At 40.7% G+C, this 25,558-nt stretch overlaps 1 protein-coding gene across 1 annotated transcript in view; it reads left to right on the forward strand.

The window, feature by feature from the left end:
• The window catches only part of LOC122809217 (probable G-protein coupled receptor 33), a 541,365-nt gene that overhangs the window by 110,724 nt on the left and 405,083 nt on the right, over positions 1-25,558 (forward strand). Inside the window, exon 2 of the mRNA XM_044080528.1 lies at positions 11,876-11,927. The gene's annotated coding sequence lies outside the window, so the exon portion shown is untranslated. The remainder of the gene's footprint in view (positions 1-11,875; positions 11,928-25,558) is intronic.

The raw sequence follows: 25,558 nt of genomic DNA on the forward strand, positions 1-25,558 counted from the left end.
ACCTAGTCTCTTTGGAGAGCCAGGGCGCATGGTTTGATTTTACTCTGATCTTCCTAGAGGGAGCTAAGGAGTTTAGAGTATTCATGAAGATGCTATTGAAAGTGCTTACAGCATCGTTTATGGGAAGGTGTTTTAGAATGGACCAATCTATGTTGTGGAGAATGAAGTTAAATTGGGATGAATTGAAAGTCGATAGTTTTCAACAGTCTTTGATAAGGTGGGGTTTAGGAATATGGGAGTAATATGTTTAAGATGGTGATAGGGAGATGATCACTGAGGGAGTCAGGTAAGGTGGTGGGATTGTGGTATTGGTGGGGGGAATTGGTAAGGATCCAGTCTATGATGGAGCTGGAAGAGGAATTTTTATGGAAGCGAGTGGGAGATGTTATAAGTTGGTGGAAGCCATGTAGGTGGATACTGAGATGGGGGAGTCAGTTGTGAGTTGGACCAATCAGTGTTGACATCACCAAGGATAAATGTCTCATATGGTATGTTGTGGGAGAACCAGGATAGGATGTTTTCAAGAATGGGCAGATTGTTACCAGGAGGAAGGTAGATAGAGGCAATTGCAAGTTTTTTGTGGGGATTCAGATGGCAGTTAAGGGTGATGATTTCAGCTGGGAGGAAGTCAGGAATTGGGGAAGGGTATGGTGAGAGGTTAAGAATGACTGAGTAGAGGATGGCCATGCCACCACCTTTTTTTACAGGTCTATCAGATCGGAAGATATTATAACCTGGTGGGAGTATTTCACTATTTGAGATGTGTGGCTTGAGCCAGGTTTCAAATAGGGAGAGGATGTGATGGTATTGAGAGCTATCCATGAGTGCAGCTCAGTGACTTTATTTGCTAGACTCTGAATATTCAATGAGTAAATAGTTAAGTATTTGGATGGAGATGATTGTTGTGACTGAGGTTGGGGACTGTTAAAGGAGTAAGATGGGGGCAGTGTAGAGGTAGTTTTGGGGAGAGAAGAGGGGCCAGGGATGGGATGGATATCCCCAGAACAAAGTAGGTTTTTAGTGAGGAGAGAGTATGTAGTAGATGCTAGATGGAGTTTGTATAGTTTTGACTTAGCTTTGTGGGAAGGTTTAAAAACCTGTATTATGGATAGTTTATATAGACTTGAGATAGAGGTAGTAAAGAGATTAGGGGAGATAGTAAAAGATGAAGTAGTTGGATATATGTTGTATGAGTGAGAAGATGGTGAACATAGGAGTGAGTCAGAGAGATTGGAGTGGTAAGAGGTGGAGATAGAGAGAATAAGGAGTAGTGTAGAAGATATTTAAAAAAATAATACATGTTGGAATAAAATATGGTCAGATAGAGTAGGTAGAGAGACAGTGGTATAGATTAAGTGGTGTTGACAAGATTGACAGAATAGTAAGGTGGTTGTGGCAATAGGCAGGAAGTGGAATTGTAGTGGCTAGTGGGACAGGAAGGGGAGGGATAGTTAGGTATAAAGGTAATTGTAATGGGGGTGGGTGGGAATGGGGGTAGGGTAGGGGAACGAAGTGAGCCCGAGTGTAGTGAGGGCGAACGGAGTGGGGCTAGCACCCTGGTCAAGATGAAGTCATAGAAACAATCAAAAATCCATTAATGAATGTTCCAGCAATTCAGAAATGTAATTCTAATGCTAAAAAAATCAGTGAATGTGAGGACAAAGATGTTCGCAGAATGTCCATATTTTTTGCCTCGTATTGCAAGATGAAGTCATAGAAACAATCAAAAATCCATTAATTAATGTTTTAGCAATTCAGAAATGTAATCTGAATGCTAAAAAATCAGTGAATGTGAGGACAAAGATTTTTGCAGAATGTCCATATTTTTTGCCTCATATTTTTTGGTCTGTTGCTCATAAAATTTGTGGTTTTCTGGCATAATCCAAGGACTGAAATCCTTAAATAATAACATGCATTTGAGTTTTAGACTTCATTTCTTTCAGAAAATTCATGCTAACATAAATCATGTTATTCTAGCAACGTTTTGTGTTTATAAGAGCAATATTTCAAATATTTTGGACCTTTGCCCCCATTATTTTAGGCTGTGTCCAGATTTCTTGCACTTAGAGGTTGAGAGGTATGCTCCACAGCTACCTCTGGGAAAAATAATTATTTATCTTATTGCAAAATTCCTTTTTTTGGAGTTAAAAGCTTGCAATTGTAAAATTTAACAAATATTACTCAACAAATCCACTTCTGTGCAAATTCATCTTTTCAGGAAACCAGCTCTTGTTTTGTGAAGCAGCAACTTCAACAGTATCACAAGTTTGTCTTAAAGTGATGAGAAATGTAAATATATTGCTACTATTAAAGCTTAGCACACATTAGATGGTGATGTGAGGCAAAATAAAAAGCCTTCAGGGTTTCATTCTCAAATCACTTAATCCACATATAGTGTTAGTCTAGGTATGTGAGTCAGAATAAAATGCCTTAATGCACAAAGAGAGAGAGTCTACTAATAAGCTTATGATCAGAGGACCAAGTACTGAACTACCTCTAAAAATCACACAACAGTCTGCTATAAAATAAGAGCCATCAAAATGTAACTTAAAACTAGATGCGAAAGGAGTGAGTGTGCATAAGTCAATAGGTTCATGGGTACTTTCTAGACTATTGATCTGTGAGGATCTCAAGAAGCCTATCCTTACATTATCATGGTAGTTTCTAGCCCTTATGTTTTACATATGAATAACCCAGAGATGGGCTGAATAAAGACATTTTGGGATATTTCCATTTCCCAGATGTATGAGACATACAATTGCAAGGGATTAAGTGTTCTTTCTTGGCCCAGGGTGGAAAACAAACTGCATAAATGAAAGACATATTTTTTTCTTTCGTTTGCCCTTTTGAGAGTTTGACCTACAATCAAGTGGTGAACTAATCCCACTTTCACAACCTTTATGAGTCCATATATTGTGATCTAAAACTGTCTTTAGATATAGTAATGCATAATCATCCAGCTTGGATAAAATTTATACACAAGCTTCCTCAATACCAAACAGCTATTCTAGAACTTTTGTTCCCACTGGGTTAAATTCAGACAGCCCTTAATTAGTTATGGATATAAAAGGACCTAGTTTTGAAAGCATCCCTTCAAATCGTTTTATAAAATCTTTACAGATTACTTAGGCTCTAGCAATCTGGATTCATTTTATGCTTTCAAAATTAGTCCACTTGACACAGAATATTTAAAATTTCACTAACTTGATTCCGAAATATGGAAAAGATCTGCACCAGCCAGAACAATACAATCATGTGGAAGTGAGAAATGATTATACTAAAATTCTTCCAAAATAAATAGCCTCCAGACTACTTTATATTATGCTACAACTAATTACTCTATCTCTAGTGGATTTGTGAAGGACAGCAACAGTAGCATTAACATAGAAAAAAGGATTGGCTCTCTGATCATTACTAGCTTATTATGCATTTAAAAACATGGATGCCAAGACATTCAACTTGAGAGTAATGCTCAACAGGTGAGTCTTAGCATCCATCAATGTCTCACACTCATAATAAAATGTTATGACTGGTGACCTGATCACAATTCTTTGAAGTGGATGGAGCTTTATCCACTTCTTGTAATACCAGTGACAGAAAAAAAAGAGTATAGGAGCATTATTATGTTTTACTTATTATTATCATTATGTTTCACTTTATCCTGACAAAAGCAAAAGCTGTTAAACAGCTTTTTTGATTAAGAATTGAGGACAAATCCAAATAAATGGGGAGACAAATAATCCAGATCAGATGGTAATTCTCTTAAAATGTTAATAGAACAACAGGATCTACAACAACAACAACAACAACATGCATTTTCTAAACAAAAAGGGATATGACACTCTGGCATTGGGTTCCCTTCATAACATCAACCCACAGTTCATCGACTTTCAAAATATTGAGAAAAAATGTCTTAGGTTTACAAGAACGAACACCCAGAACATTGCATTTCCTCAACGGGAAAGTTACCACTTGGCCACCATGGTGAGCTTTGCCCTTTCTCCACTGTAGTGTGATCTCAGAGTTGGTATATGTAAATAGAGGAGGTATAGAGGTGAAGCCCCCAACTTCGGTGGGTGTAATTTGCTATTGTTTGTGATTTTATCATCGTTGGCCAAGTTTCCCGTTGAGGAAATACAATATTCTGGGAGTTCATTCTTGCAAACTTATGACATTTACATCTTGATAGTTTGAAAGTCGACAAACTGTGGGTTGACGTTACGAAGGGGACCCCTGCCATCATAGATTGACTGTAATCCTCAGTGATTTACCAGAAAACAAAGTTATGAAGGACATAGCAAAAATATAAAGCAAAATCAAGGATGTTCTGCAAAATCAGGGACAACTGAGGTGCATGAACAGCAGGCAGAAAGAAAATGCCCCTTTGCAGATGTAATGACTTTAAAAGTTGTTAGATACTTCACTCTGTCACATTTTTGTTTCAGAATAAAGTACTAACAGCTTCTTTAACAGCTGTTTTACCTTCTACCATTATTTGTCAGCCAGCATTGTCTGCTGCTAGTCCCTAGCATAAGACTCAAGTTTAACAGCACTTAGATGTCCTTAGCTTACTTTTGTTAAGCACTCTTATATATTGTTAACATTTGATCTCTTGTTAGGGAAACATATAACAAGTTTATAATTTTCCCAGTTTTGGAGAGTAATCATATGGCTCCATGTGCTACAATATTATTCTTAATGTTTCATAATGTTGACCGTCTAAGATGGCATGCTGTTTACTGATTTTGAAAGGAATTCAGTAACTTTAGGTAGCTCTAGCTTTTCACATTTGTTTCACAAAGTTCAACCAAGATAGGTTAAATGATAGATTAAACAGGTATATCATTGACAAATAGCCAAGATAACAGCCAGTAACAGATCTTCTTCTTTTGAAATACAGCATGGAATTAAATAGGCCCTCATATTGCAAGGCTTGGGGACTACTAAACCACTAAATAAAATTAACAGATATGTAAGGATTCCAGCTCTCCTGAAATTTCTGCTGTATGTAGATAACTATGTAAAAATTCAAAAAACAAAAAAGAAACTGGTGAAAAAACCACCCTTGCAGGTCCAGCGCCTTTAAACTCCTGGATTCAGATAGATGTGTGCAAAGTTCTTTATAATCCACAGGTTATGTTGTAAACAAGAACGCCAATAAATGAAAAAAACAAATTGAAAATTTATTAAGCTTAAAAACAAGCTTTTCATCGGCGCTCTGCACCAACTTCCTCAGAAAACAAACTACACCACACATTTGTCTCACTATAAATACATCACTACTCCACTCAGATGCACTCCCTAGCGGCTCCCCTTTAAAAAGCACATAATTACACTTTGAAATTTTTAACTAAGAAGCGGCCAAAATGTTCAACAATTTGGTATCTACTACTCATACCTGCCATCAATGCTGGTAAACCTATAATGCTCCAAATATTGAATTTTAAAGCCACCATAATTACATATAAATACAAATGATCAAATGTGTCAATAACCACAAGAAAAATATATATTTTATTTTAAAAATAAGCATAAAAGTGGAAAAAAAATTCCCACAAGTGTTAATATAAACATTAATATAAACAATAAATGGTGAACACAGAAATAAAATAAAAAGTGGTAAAACCCAAAAATATGTTCCCAGATGGCATTAAGTCACTCCAGGTGGCTTCACCTCACTAGGCTTCTCAATTTGAGGAAGCAACTGATGGAAAACATACTGTTAAGTCAAGGTAAATGGTAAGCTTCCAACTTAAGTTGCCACATCAACTCCTTACATTCTAGTCTTAAATAATTGGGTCCCCCCATAAACTCTTGGTTTAGCTGATCGATGACTGTAAATGAAAATTCGTGACCTGGATTATCTAATATATGTTTGGCCAGAGCGTTGTCGACCTTCCCCTTCCTGATGGCATATAAGTGCTCGTATACTCATTCCTGTAGTTTCCTATCAGTCTTGCCGATGTAGAAACCTGGGCAGACCGAACACTGGGCTAAATATACCACCCGATTGTTGGCACAACTGAATCTTCCTTGTATAAGATACTTCTTGCCCCTGATGGAAAAAACTGAACTTGCTTTAATGTATCTGCAGTACCCGCACATGTTGCATTTGAACATCCCAGATCTGGGGGAGGCACCAACAACTTTGGACTCCAGGATGTTTTTGATATTAAGGCCCCTCCTGAAAGTAACCTTAGGAGGCGATAATAGTCCAAATGTGCCTATTGACTCGGTGGTTAATAAGCGCCAATTTTTCTTTATAATGGACACAATGTCCATTGCATCCAAGTTGAATGAAATTACCAAAGTACAATTGAAATTATCAGACTCACTGGCGAGGCGAGGTAAACCTAAAGACCCATCCTCCATATTCCCCAAAATGGGGTGGAAGTGGCCATTGGCCCTCTTCCCCTGCACTTTCAAACTCAATTCTACGACAAAATCGGCGGGGTACCCTCTGCTGACAAACATGCCAAAGATGAACTTGCACTCCTCGTGAAATTTCTTATCTCCTGATGTCATGTGGGCTGCTCAAACAAATCGGCCTTTCACGATAGCCCTCTTTTGGTGTAATGGGTGTTCGCTGTCAAAATGTAAATAAGAATTCGAGAAGGTAGGCTTCCAATGTATGCTGGCCACAAAGCGATTTAGGCTCATATCTTTCTCTAGTTCCACGTCCAAGTAGGTAATCTAGTCAATGGTAAACTCGGATGTGAATTTCAAAAATTCTGTGGAGCCATTAAAAAACTGAATTGGCCACACTGGCTCCACAGGGCGATCCCATAGGGACCCCAATAAATTCGTGGAACCACCGGTTATTAAATGTAAAAAAGTTACTGGTAAGAATAATCTCCAATAGTTCGCTGACCATCGTAACTTCTTCTGCAGGAGCATGGTGGAAAACCATTTCCAACTGGATCCACTCAACCGCCTCCAAATCGGAGATAGATGAATACAGGTCAACAACATCAATGGTCAAGAGAATACAATAAGCATTAAATGGAACAGAACCCACTTTTTCCAAAAATGCCCAAGAATCTCTCAAAATGTATTGAACTCTGTCCATATACTTCTTGAGAATCTCGTCCACCACCTTGGCCGCTGCATACGTAATACTTCCTCTGGCACTGACCAGTTGGAATGAAAAAATGACCGGATGTGGCACAAGCTAAGATTCAATTCATTCTTAGAAACCTCCTGGTAAGTATCAGAAGATAGAATAGCCAACATCTTGTCATTGTAGTCATTCATATCCATAGCCACCAATCCCCCTCCCTTGTCGGGTTGCATAAGTCTAACTGATGCAAACCTGAGTGCCTCTAACAAGGCCCTCTCCTCCTTAGTGATATTAAAATGAGCCTGGTGCCTTGAATTGAGGAGGATTTTTTTTCCCAACCTTTGGTGGATGTTTTGGCTAGAGGATTAACTTTTGTACCCTCCTGTAGAGCTGGTGTTGGGAGGACTATATTGGACCTGAAACTTTTTGTGAGAAAGTTGAACCTGTCCCTGTTGTTGGGTGATTCCCAAAAATGCAAAAACCCTTACAACATACCAAGTACTTTTAATCCTCCATTACTCCCAGCTGTTGGAATTTTCGAACAATTGTGTGATCTTGACATCCACCCCCTCCTCAATTCAAGGCGCCAGGCTCATTTTAATATCACTAAGGAGGAGAGGGCCTTGTTAGAGGCACTCAGGTTTGCATCAGTTAGACTTATGCAACCCGACAAGGGAGGGGGATTGGTGGCTATGGATATGAATGACTACAATGACAAGATGTTGGCTATTCTATCTTCTGATACTTACCAGGAGGTTTCTAAGAATGAATTGAATCTTAGCTTGTGCCACATCCGGACATTTTTTTAGGAGATGTTCATCAATGGCGTTATTGATGTGGATGTATACAATTTTATTTCTGTGGCACCACCTAAAATTCCAGTCTTGTTTGGGAACCCCAAGATACACACGAACATCTATGATCCACCTATGTGGCAACTGGTCAGTGCCAGAGGAAGTATTATGTATGCAGCGGCCAAGGTGGTGGACGAGATTCTCAAGAAGTATGTGGACAGAGTTCAATACATTTCGAGAGATTCTTGGGCATTTTTGGAAAAAGTGGGTTCTGTTCCATTTAATGCTGATTGTATTCTCTTGACCATTGACGTTGTTGACCTGTATTCATCTATCCCCAATTTGGAGGTGGTTGAGTGGATCCAATTGGAAATGGTTTTCCACAATGCTCCTGCAGAAGAAGTTATGATGGTCAGCAAACTATTGGAGGTTATTCTTACCAGCAACTTTTTTACATTTAATAACCAGTGGTTCCACCAATTGATTGGGGTCCCTATGGGATCGCCCTGTGGAGCCAGTGTGGCCAATTTAGTTATGGCCCACTGGGAGAGGGTGTTTGTTCTATCTAATTCTTTGGTCCAAGAGAAAGTAGCATTATACATTAGGTTCTTGGGTGACATTTTTGTCATCTTCAATGGTACTCTAGATGATGTTAATAACTTGGTGTCGTTTTTTAATGGCTCCACAGAATTTTTGAAATTCACATCTGAGTTTGCCATTGACAAGATTACCTACTTGGACGTGGAACTAGAGAAAGATATGAGCCTAAATCGCTTCGTGGCCAGCATACATCGGAAGCCGACCTTCTTGAATTCTTATTTACATTTTGACAGCGAACACCCATTACACCAAAAGAGGGCTGTTGTGAAAGGCCAATTTGTTCGAGCAGCCCGCATGACATCAGAAGATAAGAAATTTCATGTGGAGTGCAAGTTCATCTTTGGCATGTTCGTCAGCAGAGGGTACCCCGCCGATTTTGTTGCAGAATTGAGTTTGGAAGTGCAGGGGAACAGGGCCAATGGCCAACTCCGCCCCATTTTGGGGAATATGGAGGATGGGTCTTTAGGTTTACCTCACCTCACCAGTGAGTCTGATACTTTCAATTGTACTTTTGTAATTTCATTCAACTTGGATGCAATGGACATTGTGTCCATTATAAAGAAAGATCGGCGCTTATTAACCACCGAGTCAGTAGGAGCATTTGGACTATTATCGCCTCCTAAGGTTACTTTCAGGAGGGGCCTTAATATCAAAAACATCCTGGAGTCCAAAGTTGCTGGTGCCTCCCCCAGATCTGGGATGTTCAAATGCAACATGTGCGGATACTGCAGGTACATTAAAGCAAGTTCAGCTTTTTCCATCAGGGACAAGAAGTATCTTATCCAAGGAAGATTCAATTGTGCCAACAATTGGGTGGTATATTTAGCCCAGTGTTCGGTCTGCCCAGGTTTTTACATCGGCAAGACTGATAGGAAACTACAGGAATGAGTATACGAGCACTTATATGCCATCAGGAAGGGGAAGGTCGACAACGCCCTGGCCAAACATATATTAGATAATCCAGGCCACGAATTTTCATTTACAGTCATCGATCAGCTAAACCAAGAGTTTATGGGGGGGTCCTGATTCTTTAAGACTAGAATGTAAGGAGTTGATGTGGCAACTTAAGTTGGAAGCTTACCATTTACCTGGACTTAACAGTATGCTTTCCATCAGTTGCTTCCTCAAATTGAGAAGCCTAGTGAGGTGAAGCCCCCTGGAGTGACTTAATGCCATCTGGGAACATATTTTTGGGTTTTCCATTTTTTTATTTTATTTCTGTGTTCATCATTTATTGTTTATATTAATGTTTATATTAACACTTGTGGGATTTTTTTTCCACTTTTGTGCTTATTTTTAAAATACATTATAATTTTTCTTGTGGTTATTGACACATTTGATCATTTGTATTTATATGTAATTATGGTGGCTTTAAAATTCAATATTTGGAGCATTATAGGTTTACCAGCATTGATGGCAGGTATGAGTAGTAGATACCAAATTGTTGAACATTTTGGCCGCTTCTTAGTTAAAAATTTCAAAGTGTAATTATGTGTTTTTTAAAGGGGAGCCACTAGGGAGTGCATCTGAGCAGAGTAGTGATGTATTTATAGTGAGACAAATGTGTGGTGCAGTTTGTTTTCTGAGGAAGTTGGTGCAGAGCGCCGATGAAAAGCTTGTTTTTAAGCTTAATAAATTTTCAATTTGTTTTTTTCGTTTATTGGCGTTCTTGTTTACAACATAACCTGTGGATTATAAAGAACTTTGCACACATCTATCTGAATCCAGGAGTTTAAAGGCGCTGGACCTGCAAGGGTGTTTTTTTTCACCAGTTTGTAGACAACTATGCATTTATTTATCTTTCCTTAAGTTAATGTACCACTTTTACTCTGCTAGAACTAATATCCTCTTTATGGAAAGCTCTCAGATTGTATTATGCATTTCTAAAGCCACAGCTGCTTACTACTCAGTCACCTCAGTGAGATTTATCTCCTGCATATTTCTATCTGTATCACAATATATTTTGGTTTAGGATTTATTAATAATGAAACAGAATAATATAGGCTTAACTACCTAAAGTTAATCAAGACATCAGTGAAGATTGTGAAGAGCTGTGAACATTTCCTTCATTCTTAGCAGACAAATATATGGTCAAAAAGATGCTTTGCTGACCCATATTTCATATATTAACTTCCATCTACCACAACCATACATATCTGAAAATGTTTTAAGTGGTCTTGTTCATGTACATCTGGAGGGCTAAAGACATGAGAGTTCACATAAATAAATATATCTTCTTAAGACTTCTGCTGTGCATGGCTTACCATACTTGGTTTGCTATCCATTGGACTTATTTTTATTTATTTATTTTTATATTTTGCATACTGTGTTGTCCAACTGCTTTGAGTCCGAGTGGAAGCCCAGGAGCACTCTATTTTTAAGTGACTTGCTCAGAGTTGGGTGGAGACTGAGGCAATCACGCTTTAAGATGACATTTGCTAGCAGTTCATAAACGTAACTCTTTGTGCTAAACTACTAGATAGTTTTACTTCACTGAGTTTCATAAAATTATAACAGAAAGTACTCTTCTTATGAATAAAGGTAGGCTAACTCTCGCTACAGATTGTGTATCTTTTATGCTCTGAAATTCCCAAAGCCACAGTTATTATGGCAGTACCTTTCACACTATTTTATGCAACTAGATTCTGCTGTTAGCAGGCTAAGGCATGTTTGTTCAATTTATTCATCCTTTCCCCACTATGAAATAATCTAAGGTTGCAGATCATTGACTAGCAGTTAGCTATGCCAGGTGGTCAAGCCTTAGGGACTGAGTTCACATCTAACCAATATGTGTACAGGAAACTTTCATTTGCTACATCTGCCTCCCTTTAAACACAGCATCAGCCCAACTGTTTTGCCACCTCCTGAATGCTTCCTTTCACTTTAAAAATGGTCCAGGAGAAGTAAGATTATTAAACTATTAACATCCAATGACTATAATACAGATAGACTGAATGTTAATAAATGAAATGTGCATAATTAGTGCTACATGAACTGTGGTAAGTCTGTTATGCATTGTACCATGCTGCAGTCAAGTTTTATAGTTGTGTTTTGTAACATATATTTATTGCACTTTAATGAAAAGTTATGAGAAAATTCTTGTTTGAAAAAAAGGACTTTAGTGGAAACATGGATTATTATAATCTAGTCCATTTGACTCACTTTATTTTTTACCGCAACAAAAGATGACAGAAACTGCACTTTTTGAATGTGGGATTATATACTGATGCTCTAGTAATTAAAAGTCTTCTAAAGGTAGATATACTATAAAAATATCTTAAAAGTATATGAAGGTGGTTACTCATAATAATGATGATCTGAGGATTAAATGCCATTTTATTTTACATTTCACAAATATTTACTGGTGATCTGCAAAAAATATTTGAGATAATCTGATTTTTCCTCTTTATTTCCTTTCCAGTGATGCCTTTATGCCTTACCAGATTTATATAAGGATGAAATAATTCTACCAGGTAGGCTAATAGGTTCAATGAAAATTATTTGATATAAATCAAATTATTGGATTTGAAATGACTTTGTGGCAGGCATTAGCCAATCGGATAGTAAAGCATGTACAGTTCAGCATAGATGTTTTACAAAACAATTATATCAGAATGAGTGAGTACATGCAGGAAGCAATACTTACTGAAGATTTCTGTATTTAAATACAACATTGTATGTGATTAGATGTCTAAAAATATTTCAGAAGAGATGTAAGAGTTGATTCCTGGCACAGGTTTTTTTGTTAACTATTGATATGCTGCAACATGGTATAGTCATGGTATCTAGCATTGCTCATTATTATGCCAACTTTCCTACAGCAGAAAGAACTATCAGTTTGGAATTGGGTTACTATGCTTTTTGAAAACATTGTGCAGTGGTTTAAATTTACCAAGAACTGTCTCATTTTAGAGCTAATATTTTTTTGACTTGTTTTGCTTAATTAATTTTATGATATCTCTAAATGTACGGATTTTATTATGAGCAAACAAGAGATAAATAATCTATTTTTTATCAGCAGCTTCATGCTCAAACCTCTGGGAATATTGTTAATCAAATGCTTGATAAATCATTTGCTATAAATTCTGTATTTTCCCCCATAAGGTACAGAGACACCATGCCCAGGATTCAATAAAGTAAATTCTCCATGCAGGAACAGTGTAGCCACTCCTGCATGGAATATCGCCGCCGATCAATCCAGTAAACTAGTGTTTTGACGTGCACAAGTCTGCCTACACTGTTCCTGCATGGAAACCAGTGCAGAGTACTAATTACCTCATTTGCTGGTGAAAGCCATGCAAATGAGGTGAATTAGTGATTCAGCAAGTAGGCAGGTATCCGTGCAAAAACAGTTTTAGTTGCAGAAATGTATTTGGCTACTGGCCAAATACATTTCTGCAAATAACAAAACAGAGGCATGACAGCTCCAAAAAATCATGTATTATACTCTTTAGGCATGCAAATGGCTAAATATATGGCCATTGACATGGAAAAGTGCTTCATTTTTTATAAAAATTAAAGTTATTTTTTTTGGCCTATGATTATCTCGGCCGTTTAATCATAGGGCATCGGAGTACAAATGGGATTGTGCTGAAAATAAAAAAAAATGTGAAAACTCAATTTTAAGGGAAATCTGTATTTTGCCATTATAGTCAATGGCCTGCAAAGTCAAAACAATACCAGGAAACAGCGGTTATCAAAGGGAAAGGCTCTGTGGTAGTGCAGTAACTATAGACTAAGACAGTGGGGTATGCAAATGAGGGGAAATTTACTGAATCACAAAAATCTTCTAAGTGACAAACTACACCTAACCATGTAGGCGCTATAGCATGATCATGTAACTAGGAAGAGCAACAGACATGAAAAAGTGTGTCAGGATGGTGTGAGCACATTGGAGCCATATGGCGCACAGATAAGCTTAGCTAAGCACAGCTAAGCAACGGGGTGTGTCTGAGGTTGTACTGACTTATTCCATGAAATGAAGAGTGTGTTCACATCCAGAGAGGGCCAATTCTTCTGGTTTACATTAGCTAAACAGGTTTGCACAGTACACACCCAGTGTAAAACAAAACAAAACAAAAAAACCCAGAAATAGCAGGACTGTTTACATTTGGGCACCGGGTTTGCACGGCACACCTCGGGGCTTAAAAGGGGTAGAAATGGGAAGGCAAAAAAAGGAAACTAGCAGAATAAAAGCAATCAAGAACAAATTGCATAGCTAGCAGGTGGAATTCATCATAGTCAGCCAATAATAGAGGCATCATCTGCAGCACAATAGTATAAATCATGCAAACACCTTACAATCATTTTTTTCTCACAAACTCTACACCATTGGTGTACACATGCGGAGGAATTTTTACTGGAAAAATGTTAGGGGCTGCCATTGCTTTGACCCATCAGTATGTGCTAGAGGCTGAGGGCGGTGAGGAGGATAATGCTGACAACCGTCACAGAGGAGAGGAGAAGACTGTTCAGACCCAGGGTTAGCTATCAGGGGATACATGATCTGGAGACAGTAGAGCGCTACAGGGTGGACAGAGACAGCCTTCAGCAAATCATTGAGCTGTGCCAGCCTCAACTCAGACTTAGAGCCAACAGAGGGGAACCCATCCCATTGGATACCAAGGTATGTGTAGCATTATGAATTCTAGCAACAGGTACTTTCCAAAGACCTACTGGGGACATCGTGGTGGTCTCATAGGCATCTGCATCTGGGGTACTCCACCAGTTCCTGAATGCCATGCTACCACATGCCGGTGAGCACATTTACTTCCCCAACACCAGTAAGGAAATGACCAGAAATATGCATCTCTTCCACCATGTAGCAGAATACCTGGAGGTACTGGGTGCCAGAGACTGCATGCATATCCACGTCAAAGCACCACCCAGTGAACATGGTAGGGTCTACATAAACCACAAGGGATTCCCCTCTGTCACCTGCCAGGGCATGTGCAATGCCCAGGGGCATTATCATGAATGTGTGTGCTGGCAGCCGTGGAAGCTATCACGACTCCCAAATCTGGCATTCATCACAGCTGTACCAGGCATTTGCCAGTGGGAACATCCCATACGGCCATCTGGTGGGGGATGCTGGCTATGCACTGGAGCCGTGGATGATGACACCCATCAGAAATGCACACACACCCACTCAAGAATGCCATAATGAGGCACACGCACAAACCAGGATCATTATAGAGCATGTGTTTGGGATGCTCAAGTCACAGTTCTACTGCTCTGACATATCAGGTGGAGCCTTCCAGTACTCTCCAGTCACATGTGCACACATGTTCATAGTATGTGCCATGCTACACAATATGATCCTGTGGAAACAGCTGCAGCAGGAACAGCACAGGAAAGGGCCACACAGCCCACCACCATTGCTAAGGTCCCCACAGGCACAGAAGGACTCAGAGAAGGAGGCCCCTGAGCCTGCTCCTGTAGGCAGATGGAGGCATGCCCAGTATGCTCAGGCCTTGGCAAAGAGGCAATGCATAGCACACGCATTGACACTGTAGTGACCACAGAGAATGACAGTTCTCTTTGACTCACACACACAGTAAAATGGATGACACACACATCACATTACCTGTAAATTACCATCTATAGGCAGTGCACTGTGTGCATCCAACACAGGCAGCCCTCAACACCATCCTCACAACTGCCACAGGCACAAGGTAAGTCAGTCTTTTTAACAATAAATGAATGGATTAGTATGTTTTGCTAGCATATCTATGGTAATGCTGCATACACAGAAGGGAATGGGTTGGCCTACTGGGATAGCAGCACACAACTGACAGCTATGTGGAACACCAGGCAATGTCTGGCCAAAACTGGCCTCCGCATGCTATACAGTAGTACCCAAGGTGGCAAATCCCACTGCAGTATATGTGGTGGGACAAACCAGACAGAAATGTCTGGTAAAGGCACATAAATGGTGGCGATGTTGAATTACCCCCCTAAAGACTCACACAGTAATAGCACAGCAGGACCCACAGTTGCAGTAAGGCTAGGAAGGGTAAGAAGTCTGAAACTCAAATGAATGAAATTACAATCTGACGTGTGCTCCTTACTTATATGCCTCTAGTCCCCTAGACAGGGCACAATAGTATGGTAAATGGAAGCAAAATGTAAAGCAAATATCAGCACAGACTGTGCAAATGTGTACAGTTGACAGGTGTGCCCCCCATATACCCACACAAATGCAGTAACATGTATGTTTGCAGGGAAACAGTAGCATAGCACACATTGGCAGGGCTGTACCAATACACATGAAAACATGTTGCCAGTTCACAATATGCAGGGGTCAATGAGCTATGTGTATGTGTAGTGAATACTTTCAGGATCTGGCCAGCAAGTTCTCCTGGCTGTCATCTTGTAGTGCTCTATGTACAGTGCTGTGTTTGACAGGGCCATGTGCAGATAACTGTAGTGCCAACTATTATGCATGTCAGTGACACCTATTGCTCTTCCATTGACATACCTGGAAATCACAATGCTATGTGGACTATGCTACACATACAATGTACTTCTTGAAGGCTGTGTAGCTGAGGTGCTAAGGCATTTGTGAATATAGTGCTTTTGGGTACTGTTGCCAGTGGTTATTTTCAATAATCATTTTTTTATGTTTGCCTTTACATATAATGGATATGTCTGCACAGTAGAATGCACTCTGTACCCATACCCATAACTCCCAACCTCTGACAGCAAAATGTCTGGACAAGGGCATAAATAAAAGTGGAACAAAGGCACAATGATAGGTATGTGTTGTAAATATCACCCTTATATACTGAGAAAGTTGGTAGGGTGAGGGGTTTGCAATAGCAGGAATTGTCTGAAGGTCATATAGTCTGAAACAGTAATGTCTGTCATTAGTTTGTAAAATCACTATTCAATTATATTTAACTAACTTGCAATAAAACACAAGTTTACATAAACTGGATGAAACCTCTAGCCAAACACCTGGACAACCTGCCAAAAAATGTACAGGTGAGAGGTATGCACACACAAGGATTTGACATCTCAGGTTAGAAAGATACCACACAAGCAAGAGATCCCCATCCAGTATATCACCAGGTTGTTGGACTGTTTACACAGCGCATCATTACTCAACTGGCTGTAGCCACATCTCACAACTGGCCTTCTTGGGCAAGAATGTACATTGCTGCTTTCATAATATTGGTCTATGCATCATACAACTAGTATTTCTCTGGTAAAGCACTGTGATGATCTGAGGATGTTCGGTACTAGGTAATAACACAATACATTGCAGTGTCAGACTACAGATATGTCAGGAAAATGTCTGCTAAACAAACCGAGCACCCTGAAGAAAGTCAAGTAAGTAAAACATACTGCACTAAGCCTGCAGGCTAGAAATGTACTGCAAACTGTTTATTCAATAAAACAACAAAGATACACACAAAGTAAGCACTTTCACGACATCCAGTCGCTTCATCAGACAACATTCAAAGACAGTGCTCATCCCAAATAATCCTCTACAAAGTCAGCTGACTTAATTAATCACATCAATTAAAGTGAACAAAGTATTTAAAAATGTGTGCATAAATAGTACATAACATATGATATAAAACACATACTGAAAAGCATTTGCATGCATTTTAAAAACATTTAAGAACTGTTTAAAACCTATGTAAAAACTAAGCAAAAAAACTATATAAAAATTCTTCTTTATAAAAACAGCATTCTTTATTTATGCCTAAGAGGGCGTGCCTTCAGAAAAGGTTTTAATGAAGAAGTACTGTTGAAACCAGGTGCAAGTACAATGGGAATTTACATCTATTTTTTCAGAGTCCAATCAATATGGTCAGTACATTATGTGGTATGTCCACTTTGTGGATGATATTTTTTTGCTATGGAAAGGAAATGAGAATGCGCTAGAGGATTTCATTAGATATTTACACACAACAACTTACTTCTTAAAATTTACCTATCATTATTCTAAACATTGGTGGCCCATATGTGATATAGCTGCCTCTGTTGCATGAGATACACACACACACACACACACACACACACACACACACACACACACACACACACATATATATATATATATATATATATATATATATATATAGGCAACAGATGACAACATATGTCAAGCATACACACATATAGATGTGGGGAAGTGAGAGAGAGAGAGACAATGATAGAGAGCAAGAGTCACAGGGGGACACTGAGAGAGTGAGTCACACACATGAATACCCTGAATGTCATACAGTGATGTCCTGCTGTGAGCAGTGGCATACCAGTTTTAAACAGTTGCATGTGCCAGCATAAAATGTGAGCCCCATTGTGTAACAGTATTGAAGTTGGGTTTATAATATCACATCACCTGTGTGTGTGTGTGTGTGTGTGTGTGTGTGTGTGTGTGTGTGTGTGTGTGTGTGTGTGTGTGTGTGTGTGTGTATTTGTGTGTGTGTGTGTGTCCATAGGTCTAAGTATTAGGAGACTGTTCCCACTCAGTACACTTCACATTGCCCTACTTCACAAGATCTGCTGCTGTCATTCACCTTAGAAATACCATTGGACACTTATTATCCCTATAAGCTCTGTAGCACGTGTTATAACTGCTTACACTATAGTACAAATAACTAGATAGGTAGCAACTGTGTGTGTGTGTGTGTGTGTCTGTGTGTGTGTGTGTGTGTGTGTGTGTGTGTGTGTGTGTGTGTGTGTGTGTGTGTGTGTGTGTGTGCGTGTGTGTGTGCGTGTGTGTGCGTGTGTGTGTGTGTGTGAGGGCATGTGTGTTTGTTTGTTTGTAGGTGAAATAGTATTTAGGCCATTCCCACCCACAACACTTCCCAATGCCCCACTTTATTATGCCTGCTGATGTCATTCCCTTTATCAGCACCTTTGGCCAGTTATTAGCCTAGTAAGCTCTGCAGCATGTGCACTAACTGTGTCATACTATAGTACAAATCACTAACTAGACAGGGGTTCTAATCTCAGATCTGGCAAATGTGCATGTGGGTGTATAAGTGTGTGTGTATGGTTGTAAGAAAAAGTATTTTGATAAGTGTCCCACCCAGTGCCCTATTTTATCAGTCCTGCTGATGTCATTCCCCTTATCAGCACCTTTGGCCAGTTATTAGCCTAATAAGCTCCATAGCATGTGTGATAACTGTGTAACACTATAGTACAAATCACTAGGTAGACAGGGGTTCTAATGTCAAATCCGACAAGTGTGGGTGCATAAGTGTGTATGTGTATGTTAAATACAGTTTATGAAATGAAAAAATGAAAATTAATATGTCTCTTTGTATTGATTTATGTGTGGAGCTTTTCTCCCCGGGCCTCTACTGAAAATGGACATATATCCAGCTAGACTAGCCCGGTTAACAAATGTAAAATAAAATAAATAAATAAATAAATGTTTATAAGAAGAAGTATTTTGATAAGTTTCCCACCCAGTGCCCTACTTTATTCGTCCTGCTGATGTCATTCCCCTTATTAGCACCTTTGGCCAGTTATCAGCCCAATAAGCTCTGTAGCATGTGTGATAACTGCGTAACACTCTAGTACAAATCACTAAATAGGCAGGGATTCTAATCTCAATGCTGGCAAGTAAGTGTGTTTGTGTGTGCGAATCATATTCTGTGTGGGTTGTACCATTCTGAGTTGTGTACCACCCTGTACTCTTCCCATCACCCTACTTTACAAGGCCTGCTGATGTAATTCACCTTAAAAGTAACTTGGGACAAGGTGAATTCATATAAGCTGTGTGGCGTATCTGATAACTGCCTAACACTATAGTAGAAATAGCTAGATGCGTAGGGGTTCTAATCTCAATACTGGCAACTGTGTGTGTGTTTGGGTTGAGAGTCATATCCTGTGTGGGTTATACCATTTTGATGTGTGTACCATCAACACCTGTTTACCACCTCCCGATGACATTACTTTATATAGCATGTTAATGGCATCTGCCTCACATGCAGCATGTTAAACCATTGTACAGGCCATTGCAGTCATCTGTATAGATGTCTACAGAATATCTGGGTGTTTGCAACCTATATGTGGTCTGTGTCCCCTAACAATGGCCATGTATGTGATATTGTTGCCAAATAGGTCACAGTTACTGTACTGACACACATGCCAGCATCAGATATCATACCTGACTGAAACATCATGCTGATACAATGTCTGTTACCCTATCACTTGTCCAGGCTTGTAGGAGCAATAGATGACTCCAGTTGCTATTCCTGGTGGGTTATATCACCATCCATGAAGGCATTCACAACATTATGTGTTGTAAGAGGTAGTGGATTATGTCCCATGCATATAATCTATGTGGGGCATGTCATGGGCATGCAGCACTATAGTACATTAAATGGATATGTAGGTTTATGAATCTGTCCACTGCCCACTGTGATTGTGTTACTGTATGCACATCACCTGTGTCAGTCTTTACTGTGTGTATGCAAAGGATATACTATTTTGTCTCCCTGTTGCACCCTGTGAACTCAGGAATACATACCACAAACCTTGTCATACACAATACCATGCATGCCCTCATCAACTGCATCAGGGTTGAGTGTATAGGAAAGAAATGACAGGGGCAACACGTGCTAGCATGTAAATCTGTTGTGGTCAATATAATGGCTAAGCTGGTGAGGCACCTACTGAGAGTAATTCAATAACCTGTTCCACATGTATGAGCCTATGGTACTACACAACATTGAGGTGACATGTGTGAAGGCTACCTGTCTGTGACAAGGGGTATGTATGCCAGGTCACACTGTCTGACAACAGTGTCCATCACACACTGTTGCATGCATACACACCTGGTAAAGATACATATAAAGCTGTACCTTGGCTATGAAACAGTCGGTGTATTTCCACTCTGCCATACTGCATGTTGATAATGTCTGCAGGGCCACAGCCTGCAGACACACAGACATCTGGAACACAAAAAGAATGCAGCATGTCAGACTACATTCAGTCAGTGGTATTAATGGCAATAATGCATCATGGCTAATAAGGTGAATACACATTTATGTGTACCCATAACAAATGCAAGCAGACAGCACCTTAAACAGTATTACATAACTACACTGTACTATATTCACCCTGTGCATCAGACCCATATTAGCCTGTCCCTCCATCGATGGTATGGATGACAGGGATATGGCACAGGTAACATCATATGCACAGTGTGTGGTGTGGTTTGCCAGTGGCCTAGGCTGGGCCATATGCTTGACATCCATGTGTGTATGTTTGGAGGGGTATCCTATAAATAGGCTGTGCAAGAGGTGCTGGGTGTGTCTGGAGGTGACTTGCCTGTGAAACAGATATGTGTATGTGTGTGTGTGTGTGAGTGTGTGTGTGTGTGTGTGTGTGTGTGTGTGTGTGTGTGTGTGTGTGTGTGTGTGTGTGTGCGCGCACACAGTCATGCCATGTGGCCGCCCTACACAGGGGTATGTTGGACAGTTGTGGACCGTACATGGCAGGATGTCCAGTTCACCATCTCTGGCCACGAACACGAGAACTAGTCCTATCAGAGGTCTTACTGGCACCACCAGGCCCAAGGCCAGATTCAGTACTGCTTCCTGATGGTGACTGCTGTCTGCTGGATCCGTGTCCCTGACTGGACCAAGCCAGGACCAGGTGCCCATGGCCTGCTCCATTGTGATGTGGACAGCATCCTCCCCCTTCAGTAGTGCTGGTGTCACTCCCATTACAAAAGTGTGAAGGTGAACTTCCCCATAGACTCTCAGCTGCTGTTGGTGCTGACCTACGTCCACATGGCTAAAGCCCATCTCCCACCACATGCTGTAGCACAGACATGCCACGGTCAAGGATTGCAAAGGTCTCATCCCACTGTCTATTCATGACCTCAGTATTTTGGCTGTGGCCTCAACAAGGTCAAGTATGTCACCACATAAACCAGGAAGAGTTGCATCCACCACCCTGAGCATTTGTCTGGTGTTGCATTCACTATGTGCCTGTGCATCCATGACAGCCTGAAACATCTGTCTTGTGACACCTGCTATGACACTTATGACAGTGGCTTGATGAGCAGCAGTCTTCCTGCGAGAACCCCTGTACATCCTCCTGCGTGATACCTCATCTGCACTCTGGCTATGGTCAGTGTCTACATTCACACCTGCCATAGTCACCACACTAGCCTGTTTCATGCCACCACCTGCCAACTGTCCATCGTCTGTGGCTGCTGGGGACAGTGCATGTGCGGGCATTGTGACTGTGTGCAGGGACATTCTGGATGAGTGTGGGATGCCAACCGATGGCACAGATTCAGCCCCTGACAACACCACCTGTGCCTGAATATGACCATCATCATTGCCAGAGTCTGCAGAGACACTGACATCAGATACTGAGCAGGAGGGACTCTGACCACCATCACCACCTGTGAGGGAAAGGCAACATATCTAAATTAATACCTGCACAATACTGCTACACATGCACACACACATGCACACACACACACACACACACACACACACACACACACACACACACACACACACGCACACACACACACATACAGGTGAAGTGGCAGACAGACATTACACAGACCTCACAATAGCCAACTGGTGACATTCACAACACAGTCAGACCACTACATACACACCCTGGACAAGCCCTCAACATCATGCAGTGCAACCCTTTCCACTTCCTGTTACAACTTATATACACCTCTATGATATGTGAGCAGTGTAAATGAAAGGCCTTCAAGTAGCACACACTGCACCCATGTACACATAATTGCTGTTCACCTGTATAGCACAGTATCAACTCCTACAGAATGTACCTCTCAATTGTGCAGAGTGTCACTGAATGTTTACGTGTGTGGCCCATATTTCGGGTCTATTCTTCATAAATCATGTATTTGTCTGACTCATTACTGGGATGATATGAGGACTGGTGTCACTCTTTAATGACATATTTTGAGTCTCACACTTCAAAACCTACAGTACAGGTATGTTATAACAGAACCAGTTGCACTAACAACCTTCTAAGCTTACAGTTGACATTATAAGTGTAGACACCCCTGTTAACATGCCAGATTTGTCTGATATATAACATGAGACCACAGAAATCATGTGATAACATTTCCCAAGTTTAATGTAACCAATAACCTGTGCCATCCAATTGAAGAACAAACACATTGGTTAGGGGTAACATTTAGAAGTTGAAATACGTACAATAGAATTGTTGCATGACTGTGCACTTTGTTAAAGCATATTTTGATTACATAACAGCAGTCAGTCCTCTTAGGAAGGTGTGTATCAGCATGGCACATCTTGACTTAGCAATATGTGCGCACTCTCCCTTGCAGAAACCCTGCAACTCTGTCAGATTGCAAGGGCATCACATCTGCATAAACCTCTTCAGGGCACAACACAGATTCTATATTAGATGTATGTGTGGACTATGGTTGGGCCCATCCAAAACATTGACTGTCTTCTGGTAAAGACATTCTTTTATGGATTTTGATGTATGGTATGGGCCAGTGTTGTGTAGAAAGGTGTAAGTCCTCTCCAGCCACAGCTTTCTAGCAAACACATGATGATTTGCGGCCAAAAGTGACTGGTATTTTGAACTCTTCCTAATCCCCTCCACCTTGGCTATAGCTCTACTTCCAACATATGGACAGCAAGCCCAAAACAGGACACTGCCATCACTATGCTTCAACATGGGGACGGTGTTCTTTTGGTGATGCACAGTGTTGTTCCTGTGCCAAACAAACCTTTTGGTATTGTGGCCAAAAAGTGCAGCCTTGGTCACATTACACTATAACACATTTCCCCACATGCTATTGGGGGACATGATGTATTTTTTTGCAGACATCTGCCAGACTTGGATGTTGTTCTGTGTGTAAGAAGGCTTCCATCTTCCAAACCTACCCCATAGGCCAGACTTGGAGAATATGGGAGATTGTTGTCACATGTAGTACACAACCAGTACTTGCCAGTGATTCCTGCAACTCCGGTAGTGTTGCTGTAGGTCTCCTGGAAGCCTCCCTGACCAGTTTGGGTCTTGACTTCTCCACACATTTGGAGGGATGTCCAGTTCTTTGCAATGTCACTGTTGCCCCATATTTCCACCACCATGTGATGACTGTCTTCACTGTGTTCCATGGTATATGCAATGCTGTGGAAATGTGGGTGTGCCCTTCTCTGGGCTGATACCTTTCACAAATGAGATCCAATTGCTGCTTTATGAGCTGTATGTGAACTATGGCTGTTGCTGTAACAGGCAACTGAGTAAATTGAGGATGATCCTGTTAGGACAGCTGACCGTTATTTACTGTTAGTCAAAGAGTCTCTGTTATTGATGGCAGGTGTGTACCCAAGAAGATGCAATGCTGTAATAATACTAAAAGCTGCTTCAACACAGTATTAGCTTCAGCCTGTGCACACATATGCATCTAGCTTCTTGTAAGTTTTTTATGTGTCATAATTGTTCCCCTACCAGATTTAAAAGCCCGCGTTTGCACTCGTTTCCCATCTTTCCTGTAACTAGTCTAGTCCAGATACAGATTTGCTGTATCCAGGACTGTTTGTAAGCTCCTGAGCCCACCCAAGCCTTTCTGTGTTGGAGGGAAGCCTTCTAGCTTATCAGTGGGAGTAGTAAGCACTAGGTAGCCTATCTAACACAAGAGTGGGTTCTGGCCCAGAAATTGTAGTTTATTGGCCGTTTGGGCAGTTTTTCCATCTCTTTCAACCTTCTGGTTTAAAAGCCTGCATTTGCGCTTGTTTCCCACCTTTCGTGTAACTAGTCTAGTCCAAATACAGATTTGCTGTATCCAGGACTGCTTGTAAGCTTCTGAGCACCCCAAGCCTTTTGGTGTTGGAGGGAAGCCTACTAGCTTATCAGTGGGAGTGGTAAGCACTAGGTAGCCTATCTACCACAAGAGTGGTTTCTGGCACAGAAATTGTAGTTTATTGGCTGTTTGGGCAGTTTTTCCATCTCTTTCAACTCTCTGGTTTAAAAGCCTGTGTTTGCGCTTGTTTCCCACCTTTCCTGTAACTAGTCTAGTTCAGATACCGATTTGCTGTATTCAGGACTGTTTGTAAGCTTTTAAGCCTTTCTGTGTTGGAGGGAAGCATTCTAGCTTATCAGTGTGAGTGGTAAGCACTAGGTAGCCTATCTACCACAAGATCCAGGTACATATTCTTAGTTTAACACTTGAATTTGCTTACTCGTGCTCAGCACTTGTTCAGAACTTGTTGTTAGCACTAAATAAGCTACAAATTACTACAGCACTCAACCTTCCTCTTTACCTAGGGGAAAACAGTTTTTGTACTTACTTTCCTCACTTGCTTAGAGAAAAACAGCTCTTATACTCACTTTCCTCACTTGTCTAGAGGAAAGTAGTTTTTTATTCAGACATGTCCAAGGATCAACTCCTAGTGTTCTCTCCTGTCTATCTGATGAATTTGGGCATCTTGGGGCAATGTAGCAATTGCCTCATGTACACAGACAACCCTCTCCTCCTACCACCCAGCACCACAACCTGTGAGAGATGCACTTATGTAGCCAAATGGAGGTAAAACTCTCTCCAACCAAGACTGAACTTGACAGTCAAGAGGAGAAGGTAAACACTTGCACCACACCACACTAATCACATAGTCCCACTAAACCTACACCACATAAATCCACACATAGAAACACAAAAACATTCACAGAGGCTCTCAATAATAATCTGCTCAAGCAACAGAGACCTCCAAAGCAGAAACGCAAGCAGCTTCCACCTCCCCAACACAACCCAAATGACACATAGCCCACAGACTCAGTGTGCCAATAAACCAGACCCCATAAGGCAAAACAACCTATCAAACACACTAGTCATAGGTGACTCTATAGTCAGGCACACTGATGTCCCACTCACCAGGCTAAACAAGAGGAAGGTTACTGTCAGCTGCCTGTCAGGTGTCAGGATCCGTCACATAAGCCACACACTCAGGTCACTCCACAACAAGTACAAATATGACTCTGTCATTGTCCATGTTGGTGTTAATGACCTGAGATGTATCTCCCTGGACTACATGAAAAGAGACATGGAAGAGCTCTCCGATCTTGTAGCCCAGGCAGGTATGACCCTAGCCCTGAGTAGCATCCT

The sequence above is a fragment of the Protopterus annectens genome, chromosome 8.part0 (genome assembly GCF_019279795.1).
Source record: "Protopterus annectens isolate FY-2018-M chromosome 8.part0, PAN1.0, whole genome shotgun sequence".
Lineage (NCBI taxonomy): Eukaryota > Metazoa > Chordata > Ceratodontiformes > Protopteridae > Protopterus > Protopterus annectens.